The following is a 13,609-nucleotide window of genomic DNA, read 5'->3' on the forward strand; positions in this document are numbered from 1 at the left end:
ATGAACATATGGAAAAACATAAGTTTTGTTAAACGCAAATGCGCAAGTTTCGTGAATACGAATTTCACAAATTTAAACTTATGCCAAAATTATGCCAAAGTTACGCAAAAAAAAAAAAAAATTTAGCGAATTAGCTTCCAGAATATAAGTAAATAAATGTAGTTTTAACTTAAGTTAAACTAATATAAAATAAAAATGAGCTTTATCAAGCATCGTTATAGAAAACTTTAAATGTAAAAATCATTTAATGTTCTTTTGTATATTTTATTAAAAAACTTAAGTTTTTTAACAAAATTTTAGAAAAAATAAAACTTCATCATAGTTTCGTTAATTTACGTTATATGAAACTTGCAAAAGTTTTTTCTTTTTTTGAAGTGGAATTTGAAATTTGTAAGAAATTCTCTAGTTTTTCCTAAGTTTTATATTTTCTTTTTCAAGTTTCATAAAAAAAAAAAAATTGAAATCTATCATCATTTTAAAATCACGAGGTGATTATTTATATATGATGTTTTTATTGAACTTATTTTGGAATTTTAGGTTTTCGTTATATAGTTAAACTAATCGTTAGTTAAAATCTGAGATAAGATATCATTGAAATATTTATATTTCAGCATAACTTTATTTTTAGAAGTTTATGCGGGATTCGGGTCCTATTCTTATGCTTTTAACAGTCTTGAGGTATGTTTAAACAGTCTTGAGGTATTAGGAAATGAGCTAGTTTAAATCACATGATTTTTTTGTTAAAGTACGCGACGCTAAATTTAACTAATATTCAAAACAAAAAAGATCACAAGTTTTGCTTCGCAGAGGCTTTAATTAAATCAAGTATATAAGTAACTCGTAAAAATTGCCGCGCAAAATGATCTCCTTCTTCTATTTTTTTAAATAAGTTTAACCTTGCGTAGTTTATGGATGACCCTTGATGAAAAACTTAGTTCACCAATCAAATTAAAGCTCGACGTGTCAACGCCACGATAATTCAATGCCTTTGTCTTTTAGTAAAAATTCGTAAAGCTTGAATGAGAAAAGAAGCGCATAAATTTCAACAATAATTGAATTTTTCTATCATAAGAAAATAACTTGTAAGTTTTTTTGTTATTTTGTGTTGTTGTTTTTTAAAAAACATAAATTCTCTGTAAATTTATTTTCACAGTTCTTAAATTCTCATAATTTTCATAATTCATAATTCATAAATTCTTTATAAATTCATCTGTAAATTTGTGTTGTTGTTTTTTATAAAACATCATAAAAACTAATAATATTTTAAATTCTCAAAACGTTTTTAAATAAAATTTTATTTAAAAACGGAGCAATTCCACGACCGTCTCAAAGAAATAAAAAAATTAAACTAAGCCAATATACATAATACTATTTGAAACTATTTGATTATTCGGCCAGGTGAATAAAAAAAAAGCAAATGCTTTTACTTAGTAAATGGTCAACTTTATGTAAATTAAAATTTCAGCAATTTTGCTCCAGTTTTTATTCTCGTAAAGCTGACCAATTACTCAGCGTTTTTGGAGTAAATTGCTTTACTTGATGTGCATAAACAATTACTTATTAATAAAAGCATAAACAATTAATTATTAATTAATAAAAGCTGAACAATTACTTCAAAAACGCTAAGTAAAAGCAATTGCTTTTTTTTTATTCACCCGTATTTTTACGATTGAATTTTCTATCGCTATTATCTGTCAGTTTTATTTTTTCAAGTAAAGCTTTGTTTATTTTAAATTGTTTATAATTGTTATAAGTTTTAACTTAATCCAACATTGTCATAAAGAAACTGTGAAAAAGCATTTTATATTTGTTTTTTATTTGATTTTCTTATTTTTTTATTTTTTTATTTTTATTTTTTTTTTGCTTTTAGTGCAGAAATAAATTATTGGGTGAAGACGGAGAAATCCGGTCTTTAAAATAAAATTGGCCTAAAACAATGATAAAGGCTTTTCATTTTAAACTTTTTTTAAAATAAAAGTTATTATCAAGTCTTCAGTTATTTTTATAAACTCTTTCTTTAAAAATTAAAGAATAACGAAATGTCGCGATTCTTTGATTTTCAAACAAAAAACTAATCGTAAAACCTACAGAAGTTTTCAAAATTTCCATTTTTTAGTTATGGTGTCGTTTAGACAGATTTCGTGCCGCATGGTTACTAAACAAATAAAAAAACATCTTTTTGTATTTTTTTTGATTTGTAAAGTACTCCTAGAAGACCTATTGGACTCATCATAGAGCAACACGGAGGAGCATTTAACCAAAAAGTTCACGTCTCTTTCCTTACCAACATCGCTAATTGGGCTAGAGTCAGCGTCCAATCTCTTGGTTCTGAGCCAGGACTCTAACCTCTGCGCCACAGCAGCAATCTACGGTCATGGATAAAATAATCAATTTTAATTCTAGTCAAAGCATCGAAGTAAAGGAAAGAAAACTTTCCATAAATCTACAAAGGTTAAGTTGATTGTCAGTTTAGGAACAAGAAACTTCTCACAGAGAGATCTTGCTAAAAAATTCTAGAGTTCACGTGGTTCACGTATGTCCAAAAATAGTCAAAAAATGATGAAAATAATTACATAAGAAAAATGCACAACAGCAAAGCTTAAATAAAATATTAAAGGAATTTATTGTGCAAATTTAATTGAAAGCAACAAAACATATTGCAAGGCGAATTTTTTACACATTCCTGATCAACACCTTTACAATGAGAACATAGATAAACTAGTAAATAAGGAATTAAAATATATTTTGCGAGAAACAACTTTATCCATGTTTCTTGTGCGGCAAGCAACTTACAGCTGCGGTATGAAGTCTACTTGTTTTATCATTTAAAAACCATTTCCTGCAAATCTCTATATCAAAGGATGTCTCCAAAAAAGATATTTGCCACTTATAAAAAAGCACAAACTTTGATACCTCTTTTGCCGCAATCTAATTGTTTCTCACTATTGTAATAGATTTTCCAGTGGTGCAAAAGTAATGACGTTGAAACAGATCCGAAATATACGAATCTCCACAACCATTCAGAAGAGTGCATTTTTAGATATTTTTAAGGCATAGCTAAAAGAGTTTTTTGTAGAATAAGTGGAGTGGTAAAAAATGAAAAAAAATTATAGTGACCAATAAGGTGACAAAAGGTGACAATAAGATCAAGAAAACTGATAAGCTAACAAAAGAAAAAAACTGTGCAAATTCGATCTCTTGCAAAACAACATATCAAGACCGCCTTAAAAAAAAGTTAATATGCTAGTTATAATACATACGTTAAAAAATTTTGAAACAAAAGATTTTTATGGTTTTAATTTAAAGTTAACCATATTTTTCCGTGTCCTCCCAATAACAAAAAGAAAAGAAAAAAAAACGGATAAAAAAAGTATTTTTGTTAATTAAATAAAGTATGAAAAAAAAACTTAAAAAACAAATAATAAATATAGTTTAAATAAAATAACTGGAAACTTAATATATATATAAAGAATACTTAATAATATTAGATAAGAGTGACGACTTTTGAAATAAAGAAGACATGTAACAGGCTTTCATAGACAATAAATAGGTTTTAATATTTACTTTTGGCGGCACTACCAGGGGTCAACAAATGAATAAACATTTGCATGCGAGTTTATACGTTATATTACGAGTTCGTCAATACATCGGTGTACGATTTCCTTTTTTCCTCTATTTTTTATTTAACTTTTGTTTATTTTAGTTAAGGTTACAGGACAAATACAAACTCATCAAACTTTGTTATCATTTGTTTTTATACGGTAATAAAAAATTGTGCTATAGTTATGGAGACATTTTTAAAAAAAATTTAAATAAAATGTTAATTTCATTTGTTACTGACTGAGTATATAAGAAAATTAAAAATATTATGTTTTGATTATTTTTAGTAAAAGGTTTTTAACTTTTTTAAAAAAGTTTAATGCGAGCGGTGGACATAATTTTTCAGCATTCATTTAGGTTGAAAGGTAAAAAAGTAAAAACATAAAAATCAGGATATTACAAGGTCAACAATAGACACCAATTAACTTAGAGTTAATCACTATTTCTTGAAACCACAAAAAAACAATTGCTACATTTTTACGTCGTAAAATAAAATAGAATGGGCATTAAATTGTTGCTATAAACATAATTCTATTGTTTTCGTAGTTTAACGGTGAGTTTCCACTCATTTGTTTTTTCCACGGGAACGGAAAAGGAAAGGGAAAAATAATCACAAGTGCATGCGTAGTATAAGTTTTAATTTTCCGAAGTAAAATTTAGCATGTTCACGTGATTATTTCTCGCTTTCTTATCCCATTCCCGTGAAAAAACGGATCAGAGGAAACTCACCTAAAAAAAAAACGTTTTATGTTGGAATTTAATTCTCCTCGAGTGAAACTGATTGAGCGCTATGATGCTTGTTAATCAGTGAAAAGATATGAAATTAATGTTTTTTTACGCTGCTTTGGAATTCAGAACATATTAAAACCGGATGCTTAAGTTTAAGATGAGTAACTTCAATCTCAAAAACAATATGCTTATTTTTTATTTTGTAGAAGGGACTGAGGTCTACGGCAAACAAATCGTTATGACAAAACTTCTTTACGCACTCTCGAATGCCTACTTTTTGATCCCTAACTATTTACTTCAACGTCAGAATAATTAATTGTAAAAAAATGTCGTATAAACACAACTTTTTTGGAAAAAATAACGAATATAATTAAAACAATACTTTTTTTTTATAACAAATGAAAACTTTGTTATGCACTAATATTACAAATAGCAGAAAGCAACCCGTAATACGGGTTACGGTCGGTCTGTTACTTAATTTCTAATAGCTGTTTTCAACAATATATAGTTGCGAAACCTTAACTAATGCCCTTTAAGAAAAACGCCTTCAAATTAAAAAATTAAACCATCTGTAAAATTGAAATAAATTAATTTACCGAATGATTAACGTTATTTGAGTAATTTACAACTGACATAGGTCATATCAGTGTATGGCAGAACCATTTTCCTAGACATTACCAAGTTCAACACAATACGTTTTTAGTTACTGACACAAAATAATAGCACTTCTTTGTGCTTTAAATTGACGAAAAATTAAAGCTAAATTCTTGTTATATTTTTTATAACATGAACTTTAATTAATAAGATTAATATAAAGTGAACGTAAATTATACATGAGTTATTAATTTTTTGGTATCCTCTTGATACATGTTTCTTTAAAAAAGGAAATTGTCTTTAAAACGTTAAATGCACTCAACTAAATAAATTTATTATAAATAACTAAGCAATTTAGTAAAAATACGTTTCAAACAAAAAAAACTTAATTTACAATCAAACATGTGTATAACAAATTGTAAAAAATATGTAAACTTTGATCTTTTAAATTGCATTAATGCGTCATATGACAAACCTAAATTAAAAATTGTAACAGACAAGTAGACATAAAAGAAAAAAAAAAACAAAAAAAAAACAAAAAAGAAACTGGAAAACATTTTACCTGCTTTTCGTTATTCAGTTGTAATACTTGAACTGCTGTCATGATGCAGCTTGTCGGTGTTGTTTTATGACGTTATTTTACGTTGGCTTTTAGTGAACTTTAGTTAAATTTAAAAGACATTACAATAGATTTAAAATATTTTAATTAAAAAGCAAAATAACAAATGCTTTAAGGAGCCAAATTAAAAACATTAAAGCTAAAAAATCAAATTGAGATATAAATAAATGCATTTATATAGCTAAATATATTCTCTTGACTTGTAGTAAATTTTAAAAGCAGTGAGTTCAATAAACTAATCTACTAATTAATTATTTTTAATAATAGAATGTAGCATAATATTATGATGATTGGGTAATGAATCAATTTAACTATATTTAAGTTTAATTGGTGAAAAACAAATAAAATTTTAATTAAAAAAGACAAAAACAAACCAAATATACAACAATATATTATAAAAAAAAGTTACAAGTTAAAAAAAAAAATTGCAAAATCAAAAAAAAAATCACCGAAGATAAAGCGGCAACAAAAAAGTTATAAATATCTTTACTGGTAAAAGACATTTACAACCTTTTGGTTGCTGTTTTTCTTCGGTGTCTCCCAACACCCCGGTATGGATGAGCCTTCGGTTTAAAGGATGGCTCATCCAGACCACCATTACTTCGCCACTTATTGAAGGACCTCTCTGATAGAGGCCCTGGGTGTTGGGAGCGATATCTTTGGTATTGCTCAAATATAATAAAAATTAAAAATATTTACAATTTTTTTTAATCAAAAAAAAAAGCGGGACCTCAACATTTTCACAGAATGAAGAGGCTAAAAATAATAAAAATAAAAAGAAAGTAAATTAAAAAGGGTTAAACTTGTGAAAAATTTAATTTTAATAAAAATATGAGTTAAATGCAAACAGTCTAAAAATGTCATATTTATATTAAATAATTCTTTCACTATTGCACATATTTCTCCATAAAAAATATATAAAATTTAAAACACAGCCCTACCAGTTATGCTACTACCAAATACTAAAGACAGAAAATGTACCTCAGAATAATTGATAAAATAATATTTACATATAAACAAATGTATAATTAATATTTTTTTTACCTAGTCCCCTCATTTCTTCCATAAAGTTGTTTAAAGTAAGAAAAAAGATAACTGAAGCTAAAACTAACAAAAAGTAAACTAAAATTAACTATAAACTAAACCAAAACTATAAACTAAAACAAACTTTAAATTTTAATATCTGTACCTTAGAAGACAAAGATCGGTTATCCAGTTTTTTGTGAAAATGAGTTATGTTTGAGACCTTTTTAATTTTTTCGGTATCTACATAAGTATAAAGATTGTTTTCCTACAACAATGTGAAACAAAATTTGGTCAATATTAAGGGTCTTGCAAAAGTAACAGTCTAAGAAAAAACAATTCTCCCGTTGGATTAACTTTATACATTCTTACTATCACCTTATCACCACCCTTTTGTCTAACCTTCCATATACAATGTTTATCATAAATATAAAGTGATAAGGAATGTCTACATACGAATGTGCTCTTTCATTTTCAGTATTTAACTTAAACCGTGCCGTTAGGTGCATATCACGTTGAGCTGCACAATCTAAAGCCATTTGTTTTACCCTTTCTCTAAACTTTAAGGCATATAATAGTGTGTGACATATGACTTATTGGATACTCGAAAATTCACCAAAATGCTTCAGACACACTTACATAACGACAATCTAAAAAAGTGTTTACTTCATCATGATTAATTTGTTCATTTATTAAATTATTGGCTCAGTCGTGACCCTTGTGTATATACTTGCACAAATATTTAACAGCCTTAACAGACATGCAAGCTTCAAAATTAATGTGAGCTTGATATTTCTTTGATAACCATGGATTGTAAGGTACCACCCAACGGTTATCTACATTGGTACCTTTTAATATGTGGCAAACCACACTTTTGAAACGTAATAACCTGGACATGTGTTACAACTTTCCCTAATACACCATGCTTAAAAATGTCATTGAGAAGGTTATTTAATTTGAGTTTAAATAATCGAATAACCAAGTCTGGTCTATCATTTGCTTTCAGACCTGGATATAAATTTTAAGATATCTCGCGCCATTTTGGGTTGCAAGTGAAAGTTATAAAAAGATCTGGTTTATCATACTTTTTAATTATAGCCATAGCATCTTCAAAGTTTTTTTTTTAACCTCTAGGACTTCCTACATAAGTTGATGGCAAAACTACAACACGCCTTGGTCTAACATTATAATCATTTCCAAGGTTGTTTACATGTTCCTGTAAGACATCATACTGCTCGCTTCTCAGTTTGTTTTAATTATTTCTGATTCAGTCTCAGTCTCTCAGTCTGTTTCAGTCTTAGTCTCTCAGTCTTCAGTCTTTCAGTCTCAGTCTGTTTTAATTATTTCTGACAAGGCGCTGGCCTTCAATTTTAACATATGCATCAACAGCATATTGCTGAAACAGTTTTTTGCCATAAAAGAGTGAAGAAAAAAATTGTCAAACTGAAAGTTTATAACTGTAATACAGAGATAATGTAACATGTTTTCTAACCAATATAGCACGTTCAGGGATGTGAACCAATTGATTATGCCAACCAGCATCACCCCTCGGGAAAAATAGAGGAGAAAACATAGGGTCTAAGTTGGTAGACATACTTAATATAGTTTTAAAAGGATGACCTCTTGGGTAAATAACAACTTCCTGGAAGCAGGTGGTGCACCATCTTCACCAACAAATACAACTTCAACTTCATTATGTGAAGGGAGATTATAGCGATGTCTATCTTGCCCTTCAAGTAAAGACATTTTTACAACTGACACTGAGCGACCTTCTAGAGCTGCTCAACGAATTTCTTCATCTTCCACTTCAGCCATGTTTTTAAATGCAAGAGCAAATGGGTTTTCTTCACTAATAATAGTTTGCAAATTACCAAAACGAAAAAAAACATGACGACATATTCTAAAACATGGCGGACCATGATTCATAGGTTGAACTACGTTAGCTTCAAATGAAGCAAAAGAAAGACAGGCATTATAATTTCTAATACATTTAAAAAAATTCAGATTGGCATTTCTATCTGCATAGTTTCCTTTAAATAAATCTAAATCTTGCGGAAATGATGAAGGTTGCGACAAAACTACCTTTCCATTATAGAAGCATAAAAATTGTGTTTCATCAGGAAATTTCTTAGCACCACAATGCTGACAAATATAATTCATTTCTCCTAAATAATTATAATCTGGAATAGTATTACTTCTTGCTATACAATGCATTCTTTTGTATTCGAATTATTTGCTTTTTGCCGAGCAGCATTTTGCTCTTTATTAATTTCATCTTGTCTAAGTCTATCTCTTTCATTTATGCCCCAAACAACTTGCCTATTAATATTTTCATTTTCTAAACTAATATCTGCTTCTAGCCTAAAATCATCCATTTAAACTTCACTTTTAATTGAAAGTAGTAACAAAAAATTTAAAGCGAGTCCTGAAGATTGCGATCTTTCCTTTATAATTTTTTTTCTACTCTAAATAGCACACACAAATTTTTATATATAACAGACTGTCATTTAAAATAAATTATATAATTATCTTATGACTTTAAAAAAATATATATATCAGTTAGCAGATGTTTGAAAAACAATTAGCCTAGCAAGTAATAATAGGAAAAATTATTAAAAACATGCAATTCTAATAATAAACACACTGCTAACAAAGAAAAATTAAAAAAAAATGTTGTAAACTCTTTGTTCCAAACTTAAAAATTATTTCTTCAAAAAAAATTTTAGTAAACGTTTTGTTCAAAAATTCACAAAACTTTACAGTATTTCGTTCTTCTATACCACATTAATACATTATCCGATAAATCTAAAATAAAAAATGTAATAAATAAGTAGATAAATACGAAAACATTACATACAAAAAATGAAAATCAATGCACCTTATAAAGAAAAGCTGTTGTGATTAACCAGAGTAGTAGTTGTAAAATATTATTATTTCAGGTTAGCTTTTACAAAATTATTTATGCTGGAACATCATGATTCCAAAATATTTATAGCAAAATCATGTAGTAAACAGCACTAAATACAAAAAATCAAATTGAGATAAAACAAATTGTATATATGGCAAAATAATTTGTATTGGCTTTTAGTGAATGATTAAAAGCAGCGATTTTCAATAAAATTACCTATTTCCCATTTTTAACAATAGACATCAACATGAAGATAAGCCAAATGTCTATCAACTCAAAAGATAATAAAAAAACATCACAGCAACAACACAACAATAGCACACACCATAAGTTAATATAATATGTATATAACATAACTTTAGTAAGATAACATTCATATATAACAGAACATAAGTAACAACACTAAGCAAAATCTTATTAAAATTCATTATTTTGTATTTTTTGACACTAAACACTAACGTCTAACCCTCTGTTATAAGTACATCACTTTGCTGGCAAAGTTGACAAATCTTACTCTACACGTTTACAAAGTCACAGCACTTTGAAGCAACATAATATAAACATATGCATCAACATTAAACACAATAAATGTGTTTAAATATGTATATAAGGTTAAATATATACCTTATATACATATATAAACACATTTTTAAAAACAATTATATAACACATATTAACACATACACAAACAATAAAAAACACTTTACATTTTTATAAAAACACATTGATAAAACAACTATAAAGCACTTATTACCACATACACATACAAATCAAAAAAGCATAAATGCAAACAATAAACGTGTACAAACAAAAATTTTAAAAATGAAGCGAGAAAATTTTAAAAGATTCAAAGTAAACAAAGTATATATTTACAAACAATACTCCTTGCCTTTATTTTTTTCATAAGAACTGTAATCCTCATAATAAAATTTAACCTTTACATACAATAACATGTGACATGCCATGTCAGTGTTGGCACAAAATTTTAATTTAATTTTTCAAAATTTTCTAAAAAAGAACAAAAATAGTTAAAAGCATCACAGAAATTTCAAAATAGTAATAACCATTTTATGGAAATAGCATTAGTATAACCTTAAATAATATCCATACCCCTATTTTCCTTCTAAAAAATAAAATAATAAAACTGCTAAAAGAAAAGCTAAAACAAACAAAATATAAACGATTTAAAAAATTGATTTCTATTTAAAATCCTTGGAACTTCATAAAAATTTAAATCCTTTCTACTTTATCTGATAAAAATGTACATACAACTATTTATATACTTACTTTAATTATGATATGATTTTAACAATGATTGTTTATCTTAGTATGATTCTTTATGTAATATATCTAAACTAATAATTAAATTTCATAAGGAAAAAAGTTTCGACTCGCTTAAGAGATTTTTCTCAAATGACCGCGTGCATTATGAGAACGCGTTCTTTCAAAGCATAACTAATAAAACGACATTAAACACTAAGCGTTTCTGTAGTATTAATATTAAGATTCAATAACGTGCACGCTGGATGAATAAAAAAAAAAATACATTCAGAGGCGGATCCAGCATTTTTTGATGTTTGATATAGCTAACCTCGCGACATAGAGCAAGCTTCAAACATTAAAATGTGTTTATACATTTGTCAAACAAGAATGTTTTGCAACAAATTTTGATGATTTGATACTGGGAACAGTTAACCCCTAAATTCTCTTCACCCCTCCTTTCCTTATCTCTACACTACCCCAGACCTGAGAGCAGCAAGTTGATATATTATATTTTTTACGATTCTCATCTAAATAAATATTCATCGGTAATTTTTAAACTTCATAGAACAATCTTTTAGCGTTTTAAAAATATGAACGCAAAAAATTAGTAATTTTTTCATGCTAAGGAGGGTTAGCTTTCTCAAACAGCAAAAATTCTAGACTCGCCCCGGTGTACACTATCCGTATGTTGAAGTTAAATTAAGTTTAACCTTTATGGGTTTTTAGAAATATAATTGGTTAATTAATTAAAAGTTACTAGTAAGTTTTTAAGTTGGTTTTTATAAACTTGTGCTAAGAAACTTATACTAAGTAAGTTATGCTAATTTATGAAACAAATAGTAAGAAAAAACAGAGATTATAAATTTATCTATAGCTTATCAAGATTTTGAATTATTGTGCATAATTTTAAAGTAATGTGTTGCAACTTGTTTATTTGTTCAAATGTTTATTGCAATGTAAATAAAATTTTAAATTCTTATTAACCAATGGTGTCTCAAAACACTACTTAGATGTTATAATGTGCAAAAAAATTTAGAAATCAAAGGTATTGGAAATATCTTTATCTTTTTCATTTTTTCTTAGTTATATCTACAACTTGTTGTCTTATTTTTGAGGTTTCTTGGTTTTAAAAAATGCAGAATTATTTAGAGCTGGATCTTTTTAATAAAGAAGACTATTAACAGCATAAAATATTTGCTGCTTTGTGGCTAAGTTAAATGCGCTTTTAACAGCCAATTGGTCGAGTTCACACATGCAAACACTCAAGCTATTCAAATTGTAATTTAAAAACCGAAAAAATCTAAATTTTAAAGAATGATCACAATTTATAATAATCACAATGGATAATCATTATCCATTGTGATCATCCATCACAATGGATAATAATCATCCATTGCACAGTGGGCCAGAATGCACTTTTACTGGACAAAATTCATAACTAATTTAATATTAGAGCTATATTCACTAAAATTAGTATGAGTACTAATATGATGTCTGCGCTTTTTATGAAGGTAATATTTTTTTATTTCGTTGCTATGGATACCTTTATTTTGCTTAGCAACAACCTACTTTTGTTATCTGCAGATATTTTATAAGTGCTATATTCACTAAATTTGGCATGAGTACCAATATGAGATCACACTTCTTACAAAAGTGATAATTTTTTAGTTACCGGATACTTTCCTTAGTTAAAAGTGGTAAATTGATATTTGAATATCTTATCGGATTTTTGACCCACCTATATTGAATAAAAATTGAGTATTTAGGTAAATAATGTTTTAGGAATAATAAAAGCAAAAAATAGTGCAAGAAAACGTTATCAGTTTTAAATTACATCAAAAAATTATAAAACAATAATATCGTTTGAAGATTGTTTAAGTAATTGTAAAACATCTGAAGGAAATGCTTTATGATTTGTTTGGTGTGATGTTGATTTACGCATTGATGAAATAACAGGATCACTGGAAACTAGGAGTCTATTGATAAGATCAGTATTTGTTGCTTTTCTGGATGTTTTTCGGCTGAAAATTTCGCGATAAGATTTAAAGTCTTTATTTCTAGCCTCTTGAGCTTCCTCTGACATAAGTCCGATTGGAAATGTAAGGCTTTTAATTATGTCATGTCCATGTATCAATACTTTGTGAACTGATTGAGCCATGTAATACCATGGATAAAGGGACACATATAGTCTAAAAGTGTCAAAACAATAATCCTTGAACTTTAAGCAGTCTATTTCATATCCTGAAGAGAGCGTTACCAAGATAATGTAAAATCTGAATATAAGGTTTTGGTCAATACCCAGAATTTCAGCTGTTTGTTCATATGCTGCAAAAGCACGCCTTGAGGTATTGCCATCATTACTTGTTCCAGAACCACCACTTTTAGGGAAATCAACAACAAGTCCCATTTTGTTCATAAAATCAGTCTGAATCTTTTGTTTAGCTACAGATGCCTTTTCTTTGTGTTCTTTAGATCATGCTTGCCACTTTCTTGTTTCTTTTTTATATGCAATGTGAAATAACATCTCAAAAAATCGAATCCATGCATGAAGACTGGAAAGACCATATTTGAACTCTCTGTTAGTATAATCTATATTAAGGATATCAAGACTATTCATATTTTTTGGAGAGACACAACACACTGAACAGCATTGGTATGAGTTATTTTTTTCAGATAATATTGTTTGAACCTTCCCATCAATCATTGTAACTTCAATAATACAATTCACTTCAATAGAAGATCCGCAAACCTCTAATAAAATCATACCCAAGCTTTCTATCTCACTTTTAATGTACTGATCTTCTTCAATCACAGATTCCTTGGATTCCATTTTGTATGCAAATCTTATGGGTCTACAATAGGCTGTGGAGGAC

At 27.8% G+C, this 13,609-nt stretch overlaps 1 protein-coding gene across 3 annotated transcripts in view; it reads left to right on the top strand.

Moving 5' to 3' along the window:
- The first annotated feature begins 963 nt into the window (after nucleotides 1–963).
- Nucleotides 964–13,609, top strand: part of LOC136089414 (serine/threonine-protein kinase MRCK alpha-like) — an 83,809-nt gene continuing 71,163 nt past the window's right edge. For all 3 annotated transcript variants that reach the window (XM_065815389.1, XM_065815390.1, XM_065815391.1), the window contains exon 1: nucleotides 964–1,082. The gene's annotated coding sequence lies outside the window, so the exon portion shown is untranslated. The remainder of the gene's footprint in view (nucleotides 1,083–13,609) is intronic.

This window comes from Hydra vulgaris, chromosome 13 (assembly GCF_038396675.1).
Source record: "Hydra vulgaris chromosome 13, alternate assembly HydraT2T_AEP".
Taxonomy (NCBI): domain Eukaryota; kingdom Metazoa; phylum Cnidaria; class Hydrozoa; order Anthoathecata; family Hydridae; genus Hydra; species Hydra vulgaris.